The sequence below is a fragment of the Epinephelus fuscoguttatus genome, linkage group LG2 (assembly GCF_011397635.1).
Source record: "Epinephelus fuscoguttatus linkage group LG2, E.fuscoguttatus.final_Chr_v1".
Classification (NCBI taxonomy): domain Eukaryota; kingdom Metazoa; phylum Chordata; class Actinopteri; order Perciformes; family Serranidae; genus Epinephelus; species Epinephelus fuscoguttatus.
Window position 1 is genome coordinate 38,042,275 of NC_064753.1, and position 27,236 is coordinate 38,069,510.

Below are 27,236 nucleotides of genomic sequence, written 5' to 3' on the forward strand. Positions count from 1 at the left end.
TGAGGGTGTTGGGGTATAGTTTTGTATATTATACATGTATGGAGGTTAGAAAAATACTACCCAGCGAACACTTTCATGATTTAAGACAAAACAAAGCTTGGCTGAGCTCATCGGGGCCACTGCGTTGTGGTTTGGGTTAAGGATTCCTGTCCATTTCAGATCAATATGCATTGTGACAGAAAAGCCCCAAATTAAAGGATTATTTCAACATTTTGAGAAAAATTGTGAATTCACTTCACTTTTATTTGGTTTTATAAAGCACTTGGTAACTGTGTTTTGAAAGGTGCTATATAAATAAAGTTTATTATTGTTATTATATTTGTACAGGAACTACGAAGCTGCAGCCAGCAGCCGATTAGTGTAGCTTAGCATAAAGACTGGAAACAGGAAGAAACAGCTAGCCTGGCGCAGTCCAAAGATAACATAAACCCCCTATCAGCTCCTCTGAAGTTTCCTCATTAACATATTATAATGTGTTTGTTAAATTTTTGCAAAAACCAAACTGTAAAAAGTAGGATAGTTTTACAAGAGGTTATGTGCCCTGCTATGTCTTAGCCTAGCCCAGCAAGGCTCCAGGAAGTTACTGCAAAATAAGCATACTTCTTACTATGTAAAACTATTCCTTTAAAGATGACTCCACATCCAACACTCATTAAGAAATGTAACAAACTGTGAAGTCAGACATTTCTGTGGTTTCTATCAACTTAAGTTGATTAAACCTCTTGACTTGCAGAGCAATTCTCCCTACACAATTATAGTGTTAAGGATATTGCTTGTTCAAGTAGAAGGGAGGTGGGTAAGAGTTTATTGTTCTTTCATGACTGCAAACATGTCACAAAGTCCAGCCAGCACGGAGCACCAGAATATCCCACCAACTCTCATTGATATGACGTCCCACCAGCCCCCTGCCAGCCCCCACCAGCCCCCACCCACTGGACAATGGGATGGCAGGCTAACAGCTCTGAGCTGCCCTGTTTTTAATATTCTCTGCTACAGATAAAAATCAAAACAGATGTGGCACAGCACAAAAGCTAGTCCAGCTTTAAGGTCAGATCCAGGATGCAGAGTGCAGGGTGGGACTGTGTGAAATACAGATTGTCCCCCCTGCCCTCTCCTTTCTCCTCCTCCTCTGTTGAGCCATGTCCTCTCTGTCTCTCCTGGTGCACTCATCCCTGTAAGTTTGGTTTTCGAGAATCAAACCAGTAGACAGGGTATATTTAGATACCCTTGCATATTTCAAATGCCAAAGTTGAGGCTATGGGATTGGTGGTTTCCAACTTCAGGTTTATGCAAAGCAACAACAGCACACTGAGTACCAGCCTGACAGAAGATGCGTGACCCTTTCGATGCTTTCATTAACATGAGACAGTGTCAAATCCCCTGGCAGACGGCATGCTGGTTCATACAGAGTGAGACCGTAGGAATGAACTTACCTTCTGTTGTCACTGTTTTGACCTGTCAGACTGAACAGAGTGATTTATGCCCTTAGCTGACAGCCACGCTCGGAGGAGCCACAGCTGTGAAAGTGCTTGTCAGAAGTGGAGTAATAAAACCTCCGTTTGTGCACAACTCTGCTCCTGTTGAAAGGATTGATGTCTCACAACTTCCTCACACTGTAAATATAGATCAAATACCGTACCTATTTCGGGAAGCTCTCGGCATGCCTACTATCGATGGATTATTGTCTTCTTGAAGGTCTCTTTCTCTTCATGCAAATTTCACCTCGTAGAGTAGTCTGACCTTCTGTTGCCATCTGCCCTGATGGTGACTCCTTCACTGGAAATGAAGATGACAAAGATGCCAAAAATACTGTAGGTGCAACAAAGGCATGGAGTTCTTTGTGGTGGAAAAACTATAATATCAATCTTACAAGCTTTATTGTAATATTACACTATTCTGTGGGTACAAAAGTTCTAGGAGCTGTTTCTTCCCAACACAATGAAGATTTGGAAAATTATGTTGTAAGTTATATGCTTTCTGTGTGGTTTCCCTGGAGCACAGGCTATTTATTGTATGTTTCCATAATGTTAGTGGTAGTTTTTATTTTGTCAGTTTGAGTGCACTTCGATGGTGCTTGGCTCTCTGTAACGCACTATGAGTTCAGTTAACTGTTTCACATGAGGGATAAATATTGTAAATAAGACTCAACAACACTAATACTAGTTGTAATATTAATATAACCATTGTCTCCCTGTGTGCTACTGAGTATCAATACACTGTGGCTTCTATGTGACCACGCAATGTCAGTAAGACACAGTTTTGCTATTGCGGAAATCCCCCAAAATAAAATTCATCGAGGATTCAACCTGCATTACTTTTGCAACAGATGAAGTGTTCTGACACCAGGCTCAAACTACAGGACTTTTGGGCTGATTTATCCATGACTCAACCCTTTTTGGTTGGTACCAATGTTCAGCCCAAATTATCTGGTAATGTGAGACGCTTACAGATCCATTCTGAAACCTCCTAAACTCCTCAAAGAGTCATCGGGGGCTTCCCAATAATTTCGAACATGTTTGATATTTAGGATTAAAATCTAGATGATTGCGGTTATGATCACGTCAGTACGGAGCATTCAAGCCCTTCTTCAGTCCTTGCTCAAGACAACAGACAACCCGTGCTGACGGCATCTCCCCAAACATTGTCTCATCCAGACTTGTTTACCCCGTTTGCCTTTGTTTTTCTCACTGCAAAGCATTGTTAACATTACAGCATTTTGTCACACCACGTCAGTCTCCATGTTGTTTAAATGTGCTTTCCCATGAGATCATGTGGTGTATTCATGCTTCCTCTGGCACGATAATATTAATAATATCCTGTAGTGTGTGATGTGCCATAATTTTCAAATCTTGTCGTGTGTGCATGTTTGAGACTAGAAAGAAAACATCTGTGAAGTTTCTCCTTATTTGCATGATGTAACCAGATTTCAAAATCAGTTAGGATTTTAAAACTCCTGTAGTCTGAGCCCAGCTTAAGCTGAATGAGAAGGAATGATCTTAAAAGGACAAAGCAATAAAAAGCCCCAAAATGTTGTTGACAAGTATAAAACCAAAGTTTACGAGTGCAGTTAATTTGCAATAACACAGACATTGCACTGACTGAATATACATTGTATATATGACAGGGAGTCTGTTATAGCCCCATGCGTGTCTGACCTTGTTATGTCTAAGGCTAAAGTCTATGAGCATTCCCCGGATCAAATAAAAGCCCTCACATTCATCCATTAGGATCTACTTTGTTTATTCCTCTGCGAGTCAGTCGCCCATATTGTGAGCTTAGACCGGTGGTCTACTACCAGGGAGGCATGTGAGATTTTCCAGTCAGTCACAAATAGTAACTTTCCATTGCATGGAACCAGGGTCCTTGCTGAGAGATTACTTTGATGTACCTTATCTGTCTCTGAGTGCCCTCAATGTTAAATGTCAACAAATTACAGTTCTAGGAAAGGCACAGGGCATTTAAGTGGGAGGAAAACGTCTTGATCATAGTGTGGATTGATCTCCATTCATTGTCCCCATCCTTGTTTACGTTTGAGACAACAAGTGTCCATGCATGTGTCTTCCTGACTGTTAGCTGGTGCATCAGTACTCCGATGTAAGTTGTGTCTGGCCCTGTTGCACAATCTCCCCAGAGACGGATGCTCCACTGTGATCTTCCATTTCCCACACTTGATGAAATCGCTGCTGGTACAAGATAAGGACCTTCTGTGGAGGTGACACACATAGCTGTCAACACTCTGGCAAATATCAACTTGTATAAATAAGTCCAATCGTCACAGATCCCAGAAAACAGGGACATTTAACAAGACGCATGACTAAACCAACATTAAAACCACATTTGCAACATTTAAGCAATCCAATAAGGAGGGGGATGAGAAAGACAAATACCAGTTCAGCAATCAGTGGCTTTCTTCTTCTGTAGTCCCGTATGAGTAAGGTCCTTCTAAAGGCTTAGGGCCCTGACACTCCAAGCCAATGTTTGGCCGTCAGTCAATGTCTGGTGGTCGGTGAGCATCTGTTGCTCTAGTTTTGTGGTGTGTCCAGCACTGTTGGCACTAGTCGGTCATTATCAGACTTTTTTTTTTTAGCCAATACAACGAGTTGAATTGGCATTGGATCTATCAGAGCCTGTGAGTGAATAAAATCACTCTGATTGGCTGTTCAGCTCAGTGCGTGAGAAGAGAAACAGAGGTGAGGAAAGCAAACAAACCACTGATGTCAAGAGGGCGTGAGATCAAAACAAACTTGTTATATTAGGTAAGATTATTTTTTTAGCCATTGAGATTTTTAGCAGAAATGGTTTGTACTCTTTCGTGTTATTGTTTCCTAGCACACGGTAAATATCCTTTGTTGTTTCTACATCAGGTTGTTTCATTAATGTGCTAACTTGCTAACTAACATCTTGTATGTTTCCCTTTTCGTAATAATGAATACAGACTTCTGTATGGAGAGTTTTTCCTCTCATGCTAGTGCAGAATGTACATGCCAGTTGGCTACTGGCTGTAGTCTTTGCTATATGTTCATGTGCAACTTTGGGACGCAGGCGACATGAGGCAAAGAAACAGTCGGCCTTTGTTGCCACTAGTTCTTTGACATCAGTTTGGTGTGTCTGGGCCTAAAAAACCTGACAAAAGTACATGGTACACGGTGGAGTGAGACCAGAGCTGAAGCCGCGACCATGGTATGTTTTGGGGCTTAGGCTGGGGCTAGTGTTTAGGATATTAGAGCCAACACTGCATCGAATGACACTTTGCGTGCAGCCGTTTTTATGAACCCAAACTCGACTGCCACAACATTTCAGATTTATGAGCACAAGATTCGTGCTAAGTATAATAAAACAAATGTTATTACACAATGTATTACAGACTGAGATGAGGCATATGGCTCAGGTTTAGCCATGTCCACAGTAAAGGCTGGCCGACTGCCAACGCTTCCATGTGATTGTAGACTCTTAAGTTTGTAAAGGGGAAACAGGCAAACACTTTCCCCCTGGAGTAAAGTCATGGGCTTAATGCGTAACATACAACACAATACAGTAAATCTATATCATTCACAGTGTTGTCTACATGTAAACTGTCTATGCTATGTTGAAGTCTGCTAACCACATATTTACACAGAAGCAACAGGCTACAGCGTAGTGTGCGTATGTTCTCAAAATACCATGGAAATGATGACATGCGACCAAACCTGTGAGGTTTCAGCCCGAGAAAGATAAATATATATTGAGTTTTTTGCGTGACTGCATTTTTTTGAGGGGGGTCTTTCTCGACCCACAGAAAGAAAGGTCCAGAACCTCCGTGCAGTAACCTATGATAGAAATCCAGAGTTTTACAATCTGTAAAGAGTTAAGAGGCGGCAGAGAAGAGGGTTTACAAATGGTTCTGGGCACATTTCCCACAAAGGCGGGAATTCCATCCCGCTTCACCAATCTGGAGATGTTTACCTACAAAATGTGGAAGCATGATGCAGTGTCTATGTGTTAGTGTGAGTGTGTATGTGTGTGTGTGTGGTCAAAGGAGACCCTCGGCTCTCGTGACTCTGGCTGGGGATAGGAGGAGGGGGGTGGGGAAGATACTATCAGGCCCTGATTTCTGTGGTTATGATGACATCCAGATAATAGCAGGCACACACACACACAATAGATACACATGCACAAGCATCTCTTCTGCTCCGAGCCCGCCACCGCTGGCCTCTTACACACACTCCCGCACACACAGAAACACAGACACACACACCAGAGCCTGAAAATTACAGCTTAGCATGCAAGCATTGAGCAGATGGGTTGCCTAATGACTGTTGTGTACAGTGCAGAGGGAGTGTGCTGCTTTCCCATTACACGTCCCCCTTACAACTCACTAGACCCCAAAGCACAGGTCTGGATTTCATTTACTTTATGTCTTAACTGGCACTAGCATGACATGTGCAAGTTGCAGGTGGTCAGACGATGAACAAAAAAAAAAGAATGAAAACATACTGCAGCTTTGCACTTGCTTTTTTCGTGAGGGAGGGGATCATCACTTGTCAAATGCAATGTGAAGTTTCTTTTTTATGCCATCGAATCACTTGATTAAGTCACATCATCTACTTGTCTCCTTTGATTTCAATACCTGTTTGTTCTCCAATGCAGCATAACGTGATGAAAGTCTATTATTGTCAAAGTGTCCACAAACAACAATCCCTTTTAGAAGAGGAGGCTTTAAATGACATCAGCGTGTTAGCGTGAGAGTCGGAGGTAGACTGCTGAGGATCTGTCATGATTGCTGTCAAGGGATGATTACTTTAAGATGATCTCATTTAATGATCTAATATTTTAAAAGATATCGGCCCGCTCTCCTATCATTAAAGGGGGATAATTTGCCTCTTAAAATCAACCTGGGCTCCTTTCCTCCTCCCTGGAGAATACTTGGACAATATCCTTGAGTATCAGAGGACTTCCAGAGAATATAATCAATTGAAATTGGAAACATTCAGAAATAATCCATTATTAAAGCTAACACAAAGAGACAAGACTAAGCTGACCAGCATTGAACTGTATGATTTACAATTTGAACAGCATACCACTGTTATGCTGTAAAGTATCTGCCAGTTTTGTACAAATTAGTCAGCTGTAGACTATATTGTTTTAGATATTTAGACATTTATAGGATTTTCTTCCATGTCAAAATCGCTTTCTGCTGATCTTAAAGAAAATGACTAAACATACCTGACCTGAAAATACCTGTGCTCCTAGAACTATTGATTATTTCACAGCTATTGTATCTTGGTGATGTAGCCATTCTTCTTTTGTGAAAAGTCTTATACATATTTTTTTGTATACATGTGTATAAGTGAGAAAAGGTCATCTGGTAGCGCCACGTCCACAAATACATATGCGATCAAAACTCTGTAAGACTTTCCCGCATAAGACAGATCAGAAGTCGATATTTTCCTAGACAGTGAAACAAAATTAGATAATCTAATGTAGACGTAGTTTTGTTTGTTATTATTTGCGGTTTTCAACAGTATGTTTCGTTTTTAATGTGCTGTTTTATTGTTTAGTTTTTCATTTGCATCAAACTTCTTATTTTCTTATGTTTATTTTTCTTGTTTCAATTTGTTTGAATTGATGTTTATTTACATTTTTATCATTTTTCTGTGTGGGCTTCAAAACCGCCAGCAACCACTTGGTGGAAGCTAATGATGATCTGTCACGGCTGTACCCCATGTCTCCCTTAGTGTTTCCCTGTGTTCCCCACTTCTCCTGTGTCTTACATGTCCCTGGGTTGACTCTCTGTGGGCGTGTGTGTGTCTTGGTACTGTCTTGCTGCTCACCTGGACCATGCCTTCCAGCTCACCTGCTTTCAATCAGCTCATCAGCTCACCACACATCTGATTACAATCAACTCTCCAAGCTCTTCTCCCACTCAGTATCAGATCATTGACTAACAGTGGGCTCCTGTTGGTCTGTCATGTGTTTGGGTCTGCCTTACTACGGCCATAACAGAACAATCTGGCCAACATGGACCAAGCAGACACACACCCACACAGGCTGCCCTTCACTTGGATTGATTTTGGGCAGTGAATTTGCCTGGATGGTGGCATTTTACAGGTAGAACTTGTGCGCTAGAGCACCTTCTCAGCCTGCTTCTCAGTTGGCTAGCCTTCAGCCTTATTTGAAGCCTTATTCCCACCTGTCTTCTGACCTCCAGCACGATTCCAAGTCTACTAGCGTCCAGTCAGCACCCCTGTCTACTAACCTCTAGCCTGCTTCCCAATATGCTAGAACCAGCTTTCACTCTGATCTGCTAACAACCAGCTTTCACTCCAGTCTGCTAGCCTCTATTCTTCACCTCAGTCCACTTCTTTTGAGCCTGTTTCTGCATCTTCTAACTTCCAGTCTGCTTACAACCAACCTGCTATCTAGTCAATTAGCGTGAGGTTCCTGAGTCTGCAGCCTTCCTGTCCTGATTGCCCGCTGCTTTGCTGTGCTATTGTGGCCAGTCCAATGCCCCACTGTCCTGATGCAACCACCTTCCTGTTCTGACTCCCTATTCCATGGACACTCTGGGATTTGCCTGGACAGGTTAAGGAGCCACGCTAAGGGAACTCACTTGGGTTACCATGGAGTCCTTAAGAGAGGACATGGCAAGGTGCCAGAGAGACTTAGCTACTCAGCTCCTCAGAGCTGCCACCTGCTCCTGGTTCCCGATCAGTGATGCGACCTACACATTTTTCCAGGTCCCCAGTTGGCAGCCAGGCCAACCTCTGCTCCTACTGAGCTACAGCGGTTCCTTCTTCCTGCTGAGCTGCAGCACTCGTCCCATCTCCATCAGTAGTAAACCTTGCAATAAACTGGTAAACCGTCATCTGCATTGATGTCAGTGTGGTGCATCTGGGTCAACCTTACTACGACTGTTACCTCAAATTCAAATAAAGAAAAAGACAATGAAACCTGAGTTTATATACTCTGATGTGAGTCATTACCTCAGCCTACTCATTTTCTTTTTACTCGCCATTATGCCTCAGTTTTCCAGCTGGGGCCTTGAAGAAACAAGTTCAGAAAAAAAAACAACCTGTCAAACCTACATAACATTTGCAGAGCTGTAATATTATCTTAACCTAGTAAATGCTGTGTGGACCGTCAGTTTTGCTGCCTTAAATTCTTGATTTCCACTGATATCACTTAAGGTTAATACACTGAACAAAAATATAAACGCACCACTTTTGTTTTTGCTCCCATTTTTCATGAGCTGAACTCAAAGATCTTAAACATTTTCTATCCACACTAAAGACCATTTCCTCACAAATATTGTTCACAAATCTGTCTAAATCTGTGTTAGTGAGCACTTCTCCTTTGCCGAGATAATCCATCCCACCTCACAGGTGTGGCATATCAAGATGCTGATTAGACAGCATGAATATTGCACAGGTGTGCCTTAGGCTGGCTACAATAAAAGGCCACTCTGAAATGTGCAGTTTTATCACACCGCACAATGCCACAGATGTCACAAGTTTTGAGGGAGCGTGCAATTGGCATGCTGATTGCAGGAATGTCCACCAGAGCTGTTGCCTGTGAATTGAATGTTCATTTCTCTACCATAAGCCATCTCCAAAGGCGTTTCAGACAGTTTGGCAGTACATCCAACCGGCCTCACAACCACAGACCACGTGTAACCACACCAGCCCAGGACCTCTACATCCAGCATGTTCACCTCCAAGATCGTCTGAGACCAGCCACCTGGACAGCTGCTGCAACAATCGGTTTGCATAACCAAAGAATTTCTGCACAAACTGTCAGAAACCGTCTCAGGGAAGCTCATCTGCATGCTCGTCGTCCTCATCGGGTCTCGACCTGACTGCAGTTCGTTGTCGTAACCAAAGTGGGCAAATGCTCACATTCGATGGCGTCACGTTGGAGAGGTGTTCTCTTCATGGATGAATCCCAGTTTTCACTGTTCAGGGCAGATGGCAGACAGCATGTGAGGCGTCGTGTGGGGGGGCGGTCTGCTGATGTCAACGCTGTGGATCGAGTGGCCCATGGTGGCGGTGGGGTTATGGTATGGGCAGGCGTATGTTATGGACAACGAACACAGGTGCATTTTATTGATGGCATTTTGAATGCACAGAGATATCGTGACGAGATCCTGAGGCCTATTGTTGTGCCATTCATCCACGACCATCACCTCATGTTGCAGCACGATAATGCACGGCTCCATGTTGCGAGGATCTGTACACAATTCCTGGAAGCTGAAAACATCCCAGTTCTTGCATGGCCAGCATACTCACCGGACATGTCACCCATTGAGCATGTTTGGGATGCTCTGGATCGGCGTATACGACAGCATGTTCCAGTTCCTGCCAATATCCAGCAACTTCGCGCAGCCATTGAAGAGGAGTGGACCAACATTCCACAGGCCACAATCAACAACCTGATCAACTCTATGCGAAGGAGATGCGTGAGGCAGATGGTGGTCACACCAGATACTGACTGGTCTTCTGATGACCCCCCCCCCAATAAAGCAAAACTGCACATTTCAGAGTGACCTTTTATTGTAGCCAGCCTAAGGCACACCTGTGCAATATTCATGCTGTCTAATCAGCATCTTGATATGCCACACCTGTGAGGTGGGATGGATTATCTCGGCAAAGGAGAAGTGCTCACTAACACAGATTTAGACAGATTTGTGAACAATATTTGTGAGGAAATGGTCTTTAGTGTGGATAGAAAATGTTTTAGATCTTTGAGTTCAGCTCATGAAAAATGGGAGCAAAAACAAAAGTGGTGCGTTTATATTTTTGTTCAGTGTATATAAAAGTGTTAATAGCTCTACAGCAAAGGGATCAGATGACTGACAAGGTCACAATGACACATATGACCTGGTTTCCCAGATACAATCACACGTAGATAAACACATTTATGAAGCCAAACCAACTACAATGCACATTAAAGAAACACACATCAGGTCACACTCACAGACCCACATTTACACACACCTATCTTTATTACCAGCTCCCTTTAAAAGGCATCCGTCAGCAGCTCGCTCAGAGCCATACGAGAGAGCGACTGATGTTGTCTTCATGTGCGTGACCCCTCTTTATGCATGTTCAGTTGGTTCGTGTGGAAGAGACAATAGGGGGGAAAAACTTGTCTGCAGGCCTGTCGACTAATCTGCTGTTGCATGCAAAAGGTAGTGTGTCAGACAACCATGAAGGTAACTTCAGATGGACAGACGGCCGCTCTGAATTACATCACTTTGTGAGGATGCCTTTGTTTCTGTGAAACCAAACACATCCACATGAATGACATGTCGAGCTGGCTGTAATTGAGATGTCTACGCAGGAAGGCGTGTTGAACTTCTGTTAGTCTCAATTTCTCCCCCTTTCGCACGATATCTCATCCATGATACCTCCCTTCCCCATTCTCCTCTCTCTCCCCCTCCATCTTCATCCTCATCACTCTGTCTCTCTGTGAGGCACAGCGCTGTGATATCCTATACAGTCTGCACTTTTGACCAACAGTCCTGGATAATGGTTTTCAGATTCTTCAAGGTGGCCTGAATCTGTGCCAGAGCTGAAAATGGAAAGCAAACACGAGTCCACCACCCTCTGTTCCTACTTAGCTCCAATGTAAGCTGATTATTCAGGTTCTTAGAAAATTCTGTCATGCTTTTTCATGTGAGACTCTCATCCTTCAATGGCCGTACAGACAGAGCGTGAGTTTGTTTTATTACTGCTTGTCTTTATGTAATACAGTCAACTATGGAGAAACCAGTCATTAGTTTTAAAGAGAGGGAAATGCTCCAAGAAATGTGTTAACATACATACTTGTGAAACCTCCACATGCGATGATGAAGCTGTTATAGGGTATCTCTGGATCAGTAAACACAGTGGTGTTCATAATCTCATATGCATTATTCTGGATGCTTTTAACAATCCTTCCTCACATCCCACACGGCCTTGGTGTGTGGTTCCACCAGACCACAGAACTATGTTTACTCAACCAGCCTTCTTTTTTCTAGTCTTACAATTGTTGTGGTTTCTGCCCTAGACTTGTCGAGCAAGCCAGGATTCCACCATTGTGTTACTACTGGACAACTGAGAAAGTGAAATTAAAGCTGGGGTAGGCAGAAAAAATAAACAAAATAAGGCAGAATTCAGCAGCTTCCCCCTCTCTGTCCTGAGCCCCTCCCACCAGACAACCACGATCCACGTGTTTCATACAGTAACCCAGTGTTTCCTATACATTGATTTATTTAATCTTAGTTCATTGTAGAGTTGCCCACAGTGCATTTGCTCAGTGTGTCCCTGCCCTGCTCTCTCTGTTTATCAGACCACAAATGAGACAAGAATTTGCGAGCTCACCACCACACGATCCCTCTGTTTTCTCCCTGCTGCTGTGGACTGCATTGCCAGGAGGAGAGCGATCAGCAGCTATACAGACCGACTCTCGGTTGGTGGCTGTAGGGGCTTGAATTTGGCCAGATCCATCAGCGTCACGTGTTATAGCGGCTGTTGGCCAGTGGCAGTGTCGGGTCTGACTTGTGTAATAGCAGCAGCAGAAAGATTGGCGATCCAGTGGGGAGTCAGGGCCACCCTGTTTGCCAAAGCTGGGCCTGCTGCGGCCTGCTCTCCTCCTGGCAAGGTGTCTTTGGCTCGGGTGGGCAGAAGGCTTAATCTATTTATAGCAACTTTTTTATCTCCATCTCTAAAACAGTTTGCCATATTGACACATTTTGTTTATTGTCAGACTCTTTTATAGAGTCTCTATTCATTAAATCCATCTTCCTTTTTTGGGTTGCTCTGCAGTTTAGGCAGTTGTTGCCAATGCTGGACTAGCTACCTTCTCTGCAGGACTCACCACCACTGAGTCAGGTTTTCACCAAAGGGATGTGCATCTGTATTTCTAGAATAGCCGATAGGAATGCCATCGCTCTGAAATGACCCATGATTAGCCAAAGTCTCCTGTCACTGGCTATATTTTCTTAAGCCTGAAAACAGAGGAGGTGCAGATGTCTTGTTTTCGTTCAGTCCACTTGAATTACAATATGTTCTAAGTTTATTATGGGGTTTTTGCCCAGTCATGCCAACATGAAACTGCTTCCCCCAGCTTTTCAGTAAATATTATAACGACTTAGTGATATCTTTCACTGCTTTGGAATTTGCTATGTAAACAGCCAATGACTAAATTAGATCAATGATACATTATCCCTGTGAGGTCCTTAATGAGTATGCAATCACTGAACAGATGGGGCTATTTTCTATGAATTCATGTCAAAGTGTGGATGTTGAAGCATGAGATCTCAGGCTTGTTCAAGACTCCACCAGGGTCCATCTAAAATAAAGCAGGAAAAAAACAGTACCAACAACAAAAACATCCAACAGCATGGCAGTAGAAAAACATTTGTACTTTTACAGCTCAACTCAAAGATGTGAAGTCACTGACTATGTAGTTGGTCCGTTCTTTAAGCAATCGTATCCTCATTCCAATATGTACACAGCAAGTTCACATATGTAAGCATTTGTAACACTGTTTGAAATGCTGAATTGTTATAAGTAAGCTCGGTCCTCTGTTGGTTCAAACTGTTTTACTCAGTATAATACAAAACTAAGCCTATATAAGCAGTTTCTAAGGGTTAATAGCTCAGCAAACATATCTGCGAAATAGTTATTGCATCATAACTTTTTTTACATAGCTTATAGTCGAGACAGAAATGGAAATGTGGGGAGAAAACAAGGTCCCCAGTCAAATGCAGGCACACTGAGGTTCATGGTCAGCACTTTAACCCCTTGGCAACTAGGGTGAACCTGCATCATGATTATCTCTGTAGACTACACAGCCTTTCAATAAAGGAATAAATATACTGTCCATGATGACTGAGCTGACAATGACACTTTTGATCAGTAGTGAGGGACGCTGCAATGCTAAAATCTACTGATTCAGTCAGTGATACTTGTCATTCAATACACTCAATTCAGCTTGAAGACGTGATGCTAAAGATTCATTGTTTTTAAACTGAATTCTTCCCTTGAAATGAGCTGGGTAAGACCATTAGTGCTACTGTCTCGTTCAAAGTTCTTCAACTAGTCATCTGATTGATTTGACAACGCTAACAAAAAGATGATATTGATGTTGTCCTGTTTACACATCCTGCTGATGCACATCAAATGGCCATTTGTGACACAATCATCTGCATGTTTTTCTGCACCCAAACTTTCATCCTGCCCTTTTAAAGAGGCCTAACAGAACACTGTGCTAACTGTTTGTACACACCGCAATTACAAGACCACCCTCACAGGATATGGCAACCCACACTGTCACACAAAGCACCACAGTGAGTTGGATTCAACAGACAGCCTTCTTCAACCTCTACAGGTTTTGCAACATCACTGTAATCTTCCCGGCTATGACCTTTGAGCAACCACAGTCTTAAGTACAGGTGAGTGGTGTGACCACAGAGAAGTCACACAGCAGAGACTGTATTTAAGAGCTCTGAAACTGATTCATGCATGCATTCCATGTTACAGGATCACACAGTCAGTAAACTGGGAGTATTTAATCTCCAGAATGTCAACTGGTGTGTCCAATTGCTGAGTAAGGCCAGCATCAGGCCGGAGAGAGAATATAACTCTTTGACTTACATGAATTGTGTAATTTTAAAGAACAGCTATAGCCAGCATTTTGGAAATTGCACAGTGCAACCAAGAACTGATTTTTTAGTCACATGATACAGCAGAAAATTAAATGTATTACAACTTCTAGTCAAAAAATCTACAAATGTAATGAAAAATATTAACAATTTTGTGTAAGACATGAAATCAAGAAAAATAAACTGCATACTGAACCTTTTTCAACTTTCGTGTGCAGTTTTCTAAATACATACCATCAATGTGTGTTTCTGTGGGGTCTAAATATTCCACCATGTGAAGCCCCCCAACTCCCCCTACCACACACCTTTCTAAACCTCACCCACCCCCCGCTGTATAGGTGTGAGGTGTGTGTCTGTCTGTGACGGGAGCAGGGCAGGCGTTCCTGCAGTCCTAGGAGGTGATGAGGCCAGTAAATCTACGCTGAGGGGTGGTCTCTGAGTCTGCCCCAGCCTTGGCAGGACCCCTGGGCCCAAATTGAAAGCAGACGTGTTTGGAGTTCATTCTTTGAGTTACTACTGTTCAATTGTGATTTACAAGAGTGTGTGAGATATGGAAATCTCTCACGCAACTCAAGATATGGGCTGAGTGAAAGCACATTGTGAAACAGACCCCTCCACCCTGTGGGAAGGACTAATCTGTAAACTCATGCTATCCCTCTATTTGGCCAGGACTGTTTATTCAGTGTTTTCATCCTTTCAGCATGTCATCTTCCCAAATACAGGAACAATGTCCTCTTTTGCTAATGGAAAAAGCATGCCAGAAAGACTAGGGGTGCAAGGCTGAAATTTTTTTTAGGGGGGTGGATGATCACTGAGGCAAGAGGGCTAATCTGGATTAACCTCTATTAATCACTACATGACATGAGATAGCATCTTCTCCAGGGTTTTAGCGAAACTCTTTTTCTGACGGAATTTAGCTATTCCAGAATTTATGCAGAACAACTACCGGACATGTTTTAAATAGCCATATAGCCTACATTTAAAAGGCAATAAACCACCTCAAATAAAATAACTTGAAAATAAAAAAGGTTTAATGAAGAAGCGGTCTATTGAACAATGACTAATCAAGAGTTTAATGGCAGAGGCAAAGAAGGAAAAGGACTCAGGATGCCAACTGTCACCCTGAATCACCAAGCCTGTGATCCACCGTCTGGCTCACCTTGGTGGAGTGAAGTGTATCTCCGGTCTGTTCTACAGGAAAAGTTGCAGTGTGTTGAAAGTCTTCCTGGAGAACGTGATCTGTGATGCTGTCACCTAACTACACTGAGCATGCCGAGAAGAAGACTATGACTGCTGTCGAGGCAGGGACACACTTTGTACAGCTTTGGTGGATAAATAGATCATAATAAATCATTATAAATTCATGAATTTGAAAAAAAAACAATTATTTTGTAATCAAAATGTCAGGGCTTTCCTCTGACCTCTAGATAGGGTCACTGCACCTCTTGTACTCTTGGTAAAAAAAAAAAGCCAATGACTAGGGCTCCTCATTCTAAATAAAATGTTTGCTTTTATTCACTTGGCAGATGCTTTTTCTAACTAACTAGTTTAGTTACCTTTTCCACTATTGTTCACACTATTTTAATGTGGAGAAATTACTTTAAAATTAGGGCTAGTTAAGCCTGCATCAGAAATCATGAAATTTATAGCTGATATCCACACATTATTTGTAATAGAGACATCTTTCAGCAAAACGTAGAGAAATACAATGCAAATAGGAAAATACAAAAATAGCCAAAGGTCTGACATGTGTTAAAGAGCATACTGATGGAAGAGCTTTCAGAAAAGTTGGATTACAAAGAAACACTACAAACAGTCCATATTTCTTTCCACGTAATCGCTGTACAGTTTGCAGCAAGAGTGGAAACAAGAAGAAGAACAAAGATTGAGGAAAAACTTTCACATTTTGTTTTGATAAAACAGCAGCATGTGGACTGGATGGACCTGATAAATCAGCAAGGACCAGATACTGAATATGGAATGATTGGTAACTAGACTCACACATTTATTTTATTCATGCATTATTATATTCAACTGGCTTGAGACTAGCTGCACTCTTTAATATTAGGAGACATTGCTCAGCTTGTCAAGTTGCACTTGTGCTGGTAGACAATGCCATAAAGCATGGTTCAAAACAGAGCCAGTACACTGGCATTGATGCATGTCACACTATGTATACATGACACATTTTTTAAGTCTTCGCAAAGGCTGACTCAAATAAATAGCGGACTTCCTCAAAACCTGCTATGACAATTCAATAACCTTTACTTTATTGTTCAAAAGTCATCACAATTACACTCCATAGATGAAAAAGGAGGCAACAAATGGATAGTTACAGGTTTCAGTTTTAAGTAACAAAAAATGTGATTAAGATGTATAAAGCAATAGATTATTTCTCACCTTTTACTTTTTAATTCGACATCATCTGAATACTATGCAAACCTAACTAGAAAAAAAGAAGAATGTTTATCTGTGTCAATTTCGTAATTGCTTTAACATTTTACTAAAAATGTTAACTGTTTTCACGATGCGTGCTTTGTTACTAAGCAGAATGCCAGTTACGTAAATGTTTTAAGTGCTTTTTATGACTAATTCCCTACAACAGATGTCACAGGTAAACAGAAACACATGTAGGTTTCGCAGTTTGTTTTGCTCAAGTGGACGACAGCAGCACACCTTTGGTTATAAACCAGGCCAGTTCAGGACATAACTGATCTCAAAAGTTATTTCCTCTGGCCTGTGGCCTGGCCTATTGCATGCATGTTGCCTCACATGGGTCTCTGCTGGACACACACACCCAAACACATACACATAGACAACACCCAGCAGGCTCTTTCCTCTAGACAACACCTGCTCTCCACACGAACAACCCCAGATCATCCATCTCTGTCTCGCCACAAAACTCTCCTCCCTTTATGGTAAGTGTTGGCTTCCCGGGTGATAGAGGACGTTTATGAAACACTAAGAAACTCTGACCTGCGACCTTTCAAGAATAATACTCAGCCAGTGACGTTAAGCAGTGCAAGATTAATGTGACGAGATAAAAAGGTGTGTGGAATTACAGACAAGAGAAATGATGGAAAAACAGTGCTGATGCCACAAGACAGAACATCGCCAAATCACCTAGCAAGCTCAAGGGCAATCACATGAGGCAGACAGAGAAACCTCCTGGCGAGTTAGCTGCTATCAGGAATTCTCAGGGCTAATGTGTTTGTTCTCCCTCCAACATCAGCTCCTGTTCTCAGCTCTGCTCTGCTCTACTTCTCCCACCTCCACCATTAAAAAGACATCCATCCTTACAATGAGACAGAAAGGGAGGCGTGACAGAGATTGAGAGGCACTGTTATCTAAAAGCCACAGAGAGCGATGCTTTACTTGTCGAAAATAAAACCACATGGCTACATCAAATGGACGCGGAGAAGCCTCGGCATGTGCACACACGAAAACACACATACAGATTCACTGCATGGATGATCAGCTTAGACAAACACCCATGAGTGATGACTAACTTGTGGATGCAAATAAACATGTAAATACCACTGAGATTATGTTCAGTGTTGAAACCAATAGATGTAAACTTGATTAAAGATATTTGTTTTGCTCCGTGTTGAGAAATCTTTGCATATACACTCTTAGTTTTATGTGAACGTGGGTGTGCGCACTCATGAGTCCATGAACTTGTCAGCCTTTTGTAATGAGGGTTATGAAAATAAAACACAAAATACTGGCACTCGTTAACTCCTGTCATAACACATGACACAGACATTCCTCTCAGAAGCTAATGAACAGTTGAGTGACTCAGTGTTATGGTTATGGCTCCACTAAAGCCGGTAGCTATGAGAAGATTAAGGAGGACTTCGGACAGATCCAAAAGGAGCTCTGCCCCAGAAGGAATCTTATTTGGCCTTTCACTTGTGGTAGATTAATTTTGACCATGAGTCCTTTTGGCCAGCTTATTGTTTTTCAGTGATTGCCATTGCAGATGCAAAGGTGAAGGACAGCTGATTAGTGTGTGTGCGTGTGTGTGCCGTATGACCGACTGGAGGTGTCTCCCTCTCTGGCCTCTCCTGCTGTCGATATGTCTGTAACAACTCCAAACCACACCACAACTCAAGTGTTCCATACAAGTGATTCACAGAGCATTCGCTTTCCTTGTTTATTTTTAGAATCTGGTTTTGTTTCATTGAATCTACTTTGAGGGCACACACTGTATTTCTAGATTCTAAAACCAGTGCCGATCACATACTGTACAAGACTGAAAAGTGAGAGTTGTGAAGCAGTGAGCGCTAATGTGATATTGTGTGTACAGTCTAGACTCTGGAAGTTGGCTATAAACAACAATTTGTTCAGTCAAACTGGCACAGAGGTCATGATACAGTGTGTGAGGGAAGTGATCACACCAAGATCCATCGCTAGAAATGTGCCTCCTGCAATATCACTCTTCTACCATAATTAAATTAATGCCTGCTATTATTTCTGGCTTGTGATGAAAGAGATGAGAACACTGGAGATGAGAACATTGGAGGCAGCGGTTCCCAACAACAGCATAGTTCAGCCGATGTGGTCTCAGTCACAGGTACCTTGTCATTAGAGTCAAATTCTAATAACTTCACCTGTATTCTAGTGAGAGACAGTTAACATGTACATTTTAGCATTAAGCTAAAGCCAAAGCAAAGTCTAAATACAGCTAAGGCTGGCTAAGTGAAGCTGATGCTGACAGCTGGCCTGACAATGTGCGGCTTAGGTAAATAAAAGTTGAGCCAGCACCTGACGCAACCCAGTCGCCAGAATAAATGATGGCATGCATTCTGCAAATCACGGATATTTGTCATTTGTACATTAACATGTAGCAGATATGTTGAAACTTCACATTTTGACAGTGCTCTGGTTAGTGTGTGGTTATGTTTAGGCACAAAACCACTTGGTTATAGTTAGGCTTAAAATACACAATTCTGGCATCACAATTGTGACTGGAAATTCAGATTATGATAGCTAGCAAAAAATAACTGCTTTTGGTGGCCGAAACCTCTTTGGAAATGCAGTGTTGGCTTGCCAGGAAACACCTGCTTTTGATTGCAATCCTCGTTGGAAAAGGAGCAATGGCTTGCTCAAAAAGCAGCCGCTTTTGGTGGCCAAAACCCCGATGGATACCCGACAATGGCTCACTAGAAAATGCCTGCTCTTGGTGGCACAATCCCAGCTGTAAATGCAATGATGGCTTAAAACACACGTTTTTGGTTGCACAATACTCAGTGGAAACACACAGTGGCTCACTAGAAAACACACACTTTTGATAGCACAATCCCTGCTGGAAACGCGGTGAAAGAAACGGCAATTCATGTTTCAGTAATAGGCATTGCAAATATTCAATGACGAAGCCAATGTTTTTAACACCTTTGTAAGGCTTCAAGGCTACACACAATGTGTTTTGGTAAGAAACACTGAATGTGAACAGAAACTTTTAAGGATGACCAGATCAAGTTTTTTGGGCCTCAACCCTTATCCAAATCCTGTAATACTGGGTATCTGTCTATACTGACTTACATCTGACACTTTGTTTACTAAATGTGGATTGAACTTGCTTCAGACACATTAAAATAACAGCTGTGGCTACTAAATCTGACAAACATTTTTCACAAGCTACTTAATCTAAATACTGGAGGTCCTGGTTTAAATACATTAAGTCTCTTATCTTAGACTATATAAATGAAAGTTTAACTGGAAAGGTCCAACGCATGGAAATGACGTGACACAAGCGACAAAAGAAAAAAACCTATCACACAGTTGGAGTTGTTGGAACTACAGAAACACTCAGTCCATTCATGACAGAGAGCAGAATAGCCTCTTCTCCACTAGAATCTGTAATTCAATGCAGTCTCTCATTCAGTTTTTCTTTGATCGGCCTTTATGAAAAAACGAAGCATATTCCTGGGGCTAACTTTCCATATTGAAAAATCATCGCCAACTGAGGGTGCAATGAGAAATCGAAACACGCGTAGACGAGGAGATCATCCACCCCAGCCTTCCTTTTCACCTTACCCCTCCAGATTCATGCCAAGTTCATTAAGTGCCTCATTTAGTTTGGTGAAGCTCCACACATGGCTCTTTCTTATGAAGTTAACGCACTTCTTCAACACGTTGTGTTTGAACCTCACATGCTATTATCACTGCACCCTGCTGTGTGAAATCCCTCCCGTCTCACACACACATTTTTTTATGATAAGACTAAAATTTGAAGGGGTTCACCCAGATGAGCCATGGCATTTTATTAGCACGCTATTTGTAAGTCTGTTTTTAAAAGCATGTTGTGCCGGGGTTTTATCATGTCATTATTATCATAAAACAACCCGCAGTCAAGCTGTACGGCTACGGAAACACAGAGACAGACAAACATGGTGAAGTGAAAAACAGGACAGAGGGAGTAATTTGGAGACTTGAAGTAATAATGACACGCTCATCTGGAAGTATTTTGTGTCAAGGAAGAAAGCAACTGTGGCTCTGAAAACGGTCGTGACAGCAATCTCCTGGAGTACAGAGTGTTATCTGACGTATTAATTTAAGATAAGTCTTTAAATAAAGCTCTTTAGAGAACACATGGCTGCTGGGAGTGTTTATGACCACAATCTACTATGTGTATAGTCCAGTGCTTTTACTCAACTTACCATCAAGTGAAAATTATTTTTTCTTTACTAAAACTCTACAAATCTCAGAATATATTAATAAAAAATAGAAGATATATTGCACCTCATTTATTTATATGTGAGCAGATTATTCTTACTCTGCACGTAAAAAAAGTATGCACACAAAATTACCGTCGGATTTATGACACGTGGGCACCGGCCCATTTTGTTCATACCACCGTGCATCTGTCAGTGAATGTGAATCATTCTAAATTGACATGCATGTGCCTGCTATCTGCAATCAGCATACTGCCATAGCCCCTTTTCTCTATATAAAGAAATACATTTGCCTGGAGGTTTATCATGGGGAAAGCAGTGGAGTTGTTTTGACTCATGTATTAAGGCCCTGACACACCAGTGCTGGGCAGTCAGTGAGCGTCTGTGAATTGGTAGTCGGAAACAACTGATAAACAGATCGTTACTCTTTGCAAAAATGTTAATGTCAATCTCTGATGCGCTCTGTCCTACAGGCACAGGCTGCAGTATCTTCCAGCAAGGTTAGATACTGTATGTCATCATAGCACCTGCTTGGACTTAGATCATAATCTTATGTATACCGTGGATGCCTGTTAGTAATCATAACTTTATGGAACTGAAAATTGGTGGGAGAAGCTGATCATTACAGGCAGATTCATCCATATTTCAATGTGGGGATTCTCATATATGCCATTGTAAGCTACGACTGGGACACTCAGTTGAATATCTTAATTATGACAATAATTGATGAGGATACAAGGAGTCAAATAAGTGCATGCATTAGGAACATATTGATTTTATATACTGTTGTCTATTAAAGCCTTTTTTAATGAATGAGGTTTAATATGATATGCATTTAATTTATTAAAAAACTTAGTAGTGCAGTCAGAGGAACAGGAAACTGAGTAACTGCCTAGGTGGCCGAAGAGAGCAACATAATATAGCGATATTGAGTTTCTGAATTCACTCATAAACAAATATTGATAACAAAAGACAACAAAATGAGTCAAAAGCACAGGACCAAACCAACAAAGTAAATAAAACAATAAAACATGAGAGGGATAGAGAAAGACAAAGACAACAAGACCTCCGTGTTCATAATCCTCAACCAAATCCTCAAATTTGAAGACTTTGCCATTTAGCATTTAAAATTTTTTCAGTGTTTTCACAGAAGGTATGTTTTCCAATAAACAATTTACCTCAGGGACAATTGTACCATGACTGTTAAAGAACTCAGATTAGGACATGAAAGTTAACCAAAACCGAGGAGTGCTTCATGTGGATAAAACCACAGCAACTGAATCTACCAAGAACGGGTTCAGCAGAGAAAAAGGCACCAAAACACCAAATAAATAAATGACACACCAGATTTAGAATAACTTTTAACAAAAGCTTTGACCACCCACTGTTCTGCACTATGTAGAACTTTCATGGACCTCTCATACTATTAAACGTTAGCTCAATATCATGTAACATGTATCGTATGTATTGACAGATTTTGACCATTGTCTTTTGCGTCATTGTCGACCTTTTTGAAAACTATCCCCTGTTGTAAAAATAAGTGAGGTATAAATACCTTAGAATGAGTTGTTATATCTATATATGGGGCAGGCCCTTATCCATGGAGTCCACCATGCTGCACCACCATGTTTCTACAGGGACCCTGAATGGACAAACCAAACACTGGCTCTTAGTAAGGCCATTTGCATTTTCGCGTCAGTTACTGTAGTTAGCAGCCTGTCTGCAATCAGCAGTGTCAGAAAACACAGGTGCAGGTGCTGGGCAAGCGGCCCATCTCTGGCAAATGCTGATTTGACACTGAAGGAATTCTAACCAGGAGAAGTTTCAGCTGGCTGCAATCTGCACTTCTCCCTGCTAGATGCCACTAAATCTCCCTAAATCTTACACACTGCTCCTTTAAATCACACTAAGTAGTTTTTTCTTGATGCATTTATGCTTCAAATTATAAATACAAACTTAATCATAGTCTAAACAGTCCACTGTTCTGACTCAGAAACTCAAAGTGCTTTTTTTAGAACCTCTTTCTCCTTTAAAGCCACTAAGGCAGAGCATGTCTTTGTAAGCAGGGCTCTGTTTTTTCTGATACATGAACAGATATGGCGAGCAGTTAAGACTGTGATCCCTAACAGCTGTTCCTGCATTAGATGGGATCAGAGTATTCCCCCGACAGTGAAGCACAACGCCGGTTCACATTCTCAAACAAGGCCGATTACACCGGCCCTAATGCACTGCAACTGCCTGTAACATCATGAAGAGTGACTACCAACAAATCACTGTTATACAGAAAACATCTGAAATTAACTTCTCACTCACTAAACATTGCTGTCAGGTTAGGGCGGTATAAACATCAGGTCTGACTGAACAGATTTCATTCAATACAAGAAATCCCTGTGCGTAATACCATTTACTGAAGAAGACCAACCGACGTTAACAACCTCCATCTCACACCTCAGCAGTGATGACCTGAGCTGTGACCATGTGTCACCTTTTACTGCACTAACACTCAGTGTGTCAGCAGGACCCAGGAAGAGAAGCTTCAAAGAGCCGAGCAGAGTAAAAGTGTGTGACCGTGTGTGTGACCGTGTGTATGTATACACGTTCTGTGTAGAGTACTGCAAAGCCTGCGGCCACAGACAAAGCTCTACTTTTCCTCTTTGTACACTACCTTAAATGGTGAGTACAGCCTAAACACTTGAAATGCTTTATTTGAGTGAGACAATATTTAACTTGGGGGGATGAAAACTAACTTGATTTGTTTGAAACAAATTCACAAGCTACATGACCGAGAGACGGTGATACTGGCTTGGGAGAGGCTTGATATTGGCTTGAAAAAGCAAAGCAGTCAACTGACTGCTGCTATTTTACAAAAACAAGTTTCACCATTGTGCCACTGTGTGTGCGTGTTTGTATGAGTTTACAGTGTGTGTTCAAGCGTGCGTGTGTTTGTAAGATAGTTATTTATAGTTGGAGCTAATGTTGTGAGGCTCCATCCCTAGAGATCCCCAATTATCATGGAATTTAGAAAGCAAAAGCTCAACCCAAGCAGTCTAAAACAGTGCTAAGAATAGACTGACCTTAGACATAATCCATTCTCCCAGCATAAATGCAGTCATATCACTATAAGACAGGGTAAAGAGCACATTCATACACATACAGACACAGAGGCTCTTCTCTCTCCAGGAATGCTTTTAGAGTGTTGAGAGCAGACACTGTGTGTAGGCAGATGTCTCTGCCATAATAGTGGAAACTATCATAAACTCTGGATCTAGCTTTGTGTGCTAACACTCCAAGAGGTTCTTGAGATACAGCACAGTGATAAATCACGTAGCAATATTTGTGTCTTGCATGGGCGGGATTGGAAACAACTTGTTGAACAACTGCGTATCTAGTGAGCCTGCAGCCAATGAGGTGATGTGTGATTTGCATGACAACAGTTTTATTAAAACAAGTTCCCAGAAAACAAATCCTTACAACATTGTATTGCGTTCAGAGAAATAGTAAATAAATCTCCATATCCTTGTGCGTGTATGTGTGTGTGTGTGTGTGTGTGTGTGTGTGTGTGTGTGTGTGCGCGCGTCATGCTGTAGACCCACCATGTCTGAATGAGATAAGGTTAAAAAGCTAGACACAAAACTACTTAAACAAAAGCTTTTTCTTTAAATGTCTATGATAACTAGTGAAATGGTACAATGGTATAGGAAAAGTCAGACATATGCTTAACAAAACACTTACAGAGGCCAACTGATGATCCTGTCACTGTGAGTTCATGCTGGATGATGCAGGCAGACACAGCGTGGCTCTCTGACTGGAGCTGGGGGTTAGTCTGAATTTGGAGTTGGAACAGGATTTGAGCTCATGGTGAGCTTGGATTGGTTTGCGTGTTACACAGCAATCATCCAAACCCTCACAGGCTCTCAACTGGCTTCAGCAACGTTCAACATAACATTCGACAATGGGAATCGATTAAAAGGAGTTGTTAGAGTTTAAATGCTGACCTCCACTCGTCAAAACAGCAAATAACTCAGACAGAAAAAGAGAGGAAGAGGAAGATAAACAAAATAGTGAGGCAGATTGATGGAAGTGAAGGCACTGAAACTTAAAGAGGCTCACTCACGCAGGTCTAATGTGCCTGCCTCACGGCCACTGCACTTCCTAGGCTACTGTAAACTCCAGACAGAGCTGGGCCTTTGATCCTTGAATGGCAGCAGGCAGCCATTCAGGCTATAAAACCAAAGTACCTGCACACACACATATCTATTTGCACATACACACACTGTGGATGTACTCTTGCACACATAACTTCTGATAAGAGTATATACTCTACACATGACTGGTCAACTGAGGACACACATACAGTGTTCATATCTCAGATTCAAGGCATTCTAGTAGCCTGCTGAAGTAGCCTTATGATGATCTTATCGTGACATTGCATGACTTTGCAAATTTACTTCTATTAAAGGAACAATGTGTGGGATTTACTGGCATCTAGTGGTGAGAACTGCAGATTGCAACCAGCTGAAACTTCTCCTGGTTAGAATTCCTTCAATGTCCTTTGTTCAGGAGGTTTTCACCAGGTGGCGTAGTATCCACAGAGGTCTGTTCCTCTCCAAAACAAATGGACCGGGTGATTAAAACTGGTAATAAAACTGAACAAAGCAGTTTTATGGTAAAGTTCAAGAGGATTTTACGAGGAGCCAGATTATCTGCAGAGGTTGTCTCCTGTCCAGAAACGAACAAATCTGGACATATAAACAGGTAAAAACACGGACTAAAGCAGTTTCACATTACGTATCATTGTTTCTCCTATGCTTTTCGGCACATGACAGACTGTTAGCCCAGCACCTACTAATCTGTGCTCACCTTTTTTCTCTGATAACTTAAGATCCAGATTTTCAGGAGTTTTCACCAGGAGCCAAATTAATTCTGCTCCAGGGGTCTGCTCCTCTCCAAAACAAACAGACAGAGCCATTTAAACTATTAAAAACACTAAATAAAGTAGTTTCACTTTTTAAAAAAATCCGTCATTTTTCTGAACCTCTCATCGCAGAGGGGCTTCCAACTTCGGTGGCCAACACAAAAACGTAAAATCACAAAAAGCCCTACGAAGAGCTAGTTTTTGGTTTGTCTGTTCTGGGCTACTATGGAGACATGCTGGTACAACATGGTGATCTCTGTATAAGAGGACCCACTCCTTATGTAGATATAAATGGCTAAGGAAACAAAAACAGAACATCTCTTATTTTCAGGTGACTACACACTGAAGAAAACGTATTTATTATACGATATTCCATTACTGCCAATATATCCCCCTAAATCCTACCCACTGGACTTTTAAGTTAAACTACTACTACCATGAATACAAGTACTACCTATGATAATAATAATTATTATTATATTAAAGGAAGGGAAGAAGAAAAACTATGAGAAACAGAGAAAAACTTGATTTGTTTTAGAGAGTGATTTAAAATCCAATATAGATGAGAGTAGGTAAGTCAGCCCTCAGGCAGATCATTTTACAGTCTTAATCTCCCAGGGCAAAATTACTAATGGGTTGGACAGAATACAACAGCAAGATAAATTTGACAAGCAAAACAGGGGACTACTTTAGCAACGAAGATAACTGATTCGTTCAAAGGATAAAAACCGGTCTAATGTGCTGTTACTCAAAGCAAAGGTCAAACGGGTAAGCATAAACATCTTTCAAAGAACAAAGTGAGAGCACAAAAACCTAATATGTTAAAAAGAATTTTGAAGTCTGACAAGTTTACAACTTCCTCTTCCCCCCTTTCCTCATCATTTAAGGTCAATGGTGCCGCCCTTAACCTGTGAACTTGGGGCTCCTGTAAAGTCTGTACAAAGAGGTACATTTAACTGCTGCAATCAAATATCCCAAGAGGGGTTCCAGCTGCATGCTGTTTTCAGTGTTCAGCCAGCTAAATTTATACATCTACATTTTCACATGACTTGGTTTTCAATTAGGGCAGAAAGGTTGTTACACATCTCCAAGCGCCTCATTAGACACCATTTCCTTGTTCCTGCTGATCCATCCCAAATGAGCACAAGGGTCACCAACTGAACAACTACTCCTGTAGTGATACAAACCATATATTCTTCCAGACTCCCAACCTCATACTACATCTCATGAAATGGACAGCATGTTGATGACTGACAGTAATGGAGTAGACCTTTCCCCTAGAGGGGTCGGCAACCTTTACTTTTAAAAGAGCCATTTTTGGCCCAAAAATATCTGTCTGGAGCCACAAAACAAACTTATGCATCATACTGAAGTAACACAGCCTTTAAAGTCAAAGCTAGCCAATCATTATTGGTAATAGTTTTAACGAGCATTCATTAATATGTTTTACCACAAGGTGGCCACTCTGCAGTGGACTATTTAAGATTAATTGGAACTTAACTTTGCAGCGTTGGCAGTG

At 41.6% G+C, this 27,236-nt stretch overlaps 1 long non-coding RNA gene across 2 annotated transcripts in view; it reads right to left on the reverse strand.

Annotated features, from left to right (window-relative positions):
- Positions 1-3,213: 3,213 nt before the first annotated feature.
- LOC125880400 (uncharacterized) overlaps positions 3,214-27,236 on the reverse strand; it is a 43,459-nt gene continuing 19,436 nt past the window's right edge. For both annotated transcript variants that reach the window (XR_007448068.1, XR_007448064.1), the window contains one exon: positions 3,214-3,704. This is a non-coding gene — a long non-coding RNA (uncharacterized LOC125880400). The remainder of the gene's footprint in view (positions 3,705-27,236) is intronic.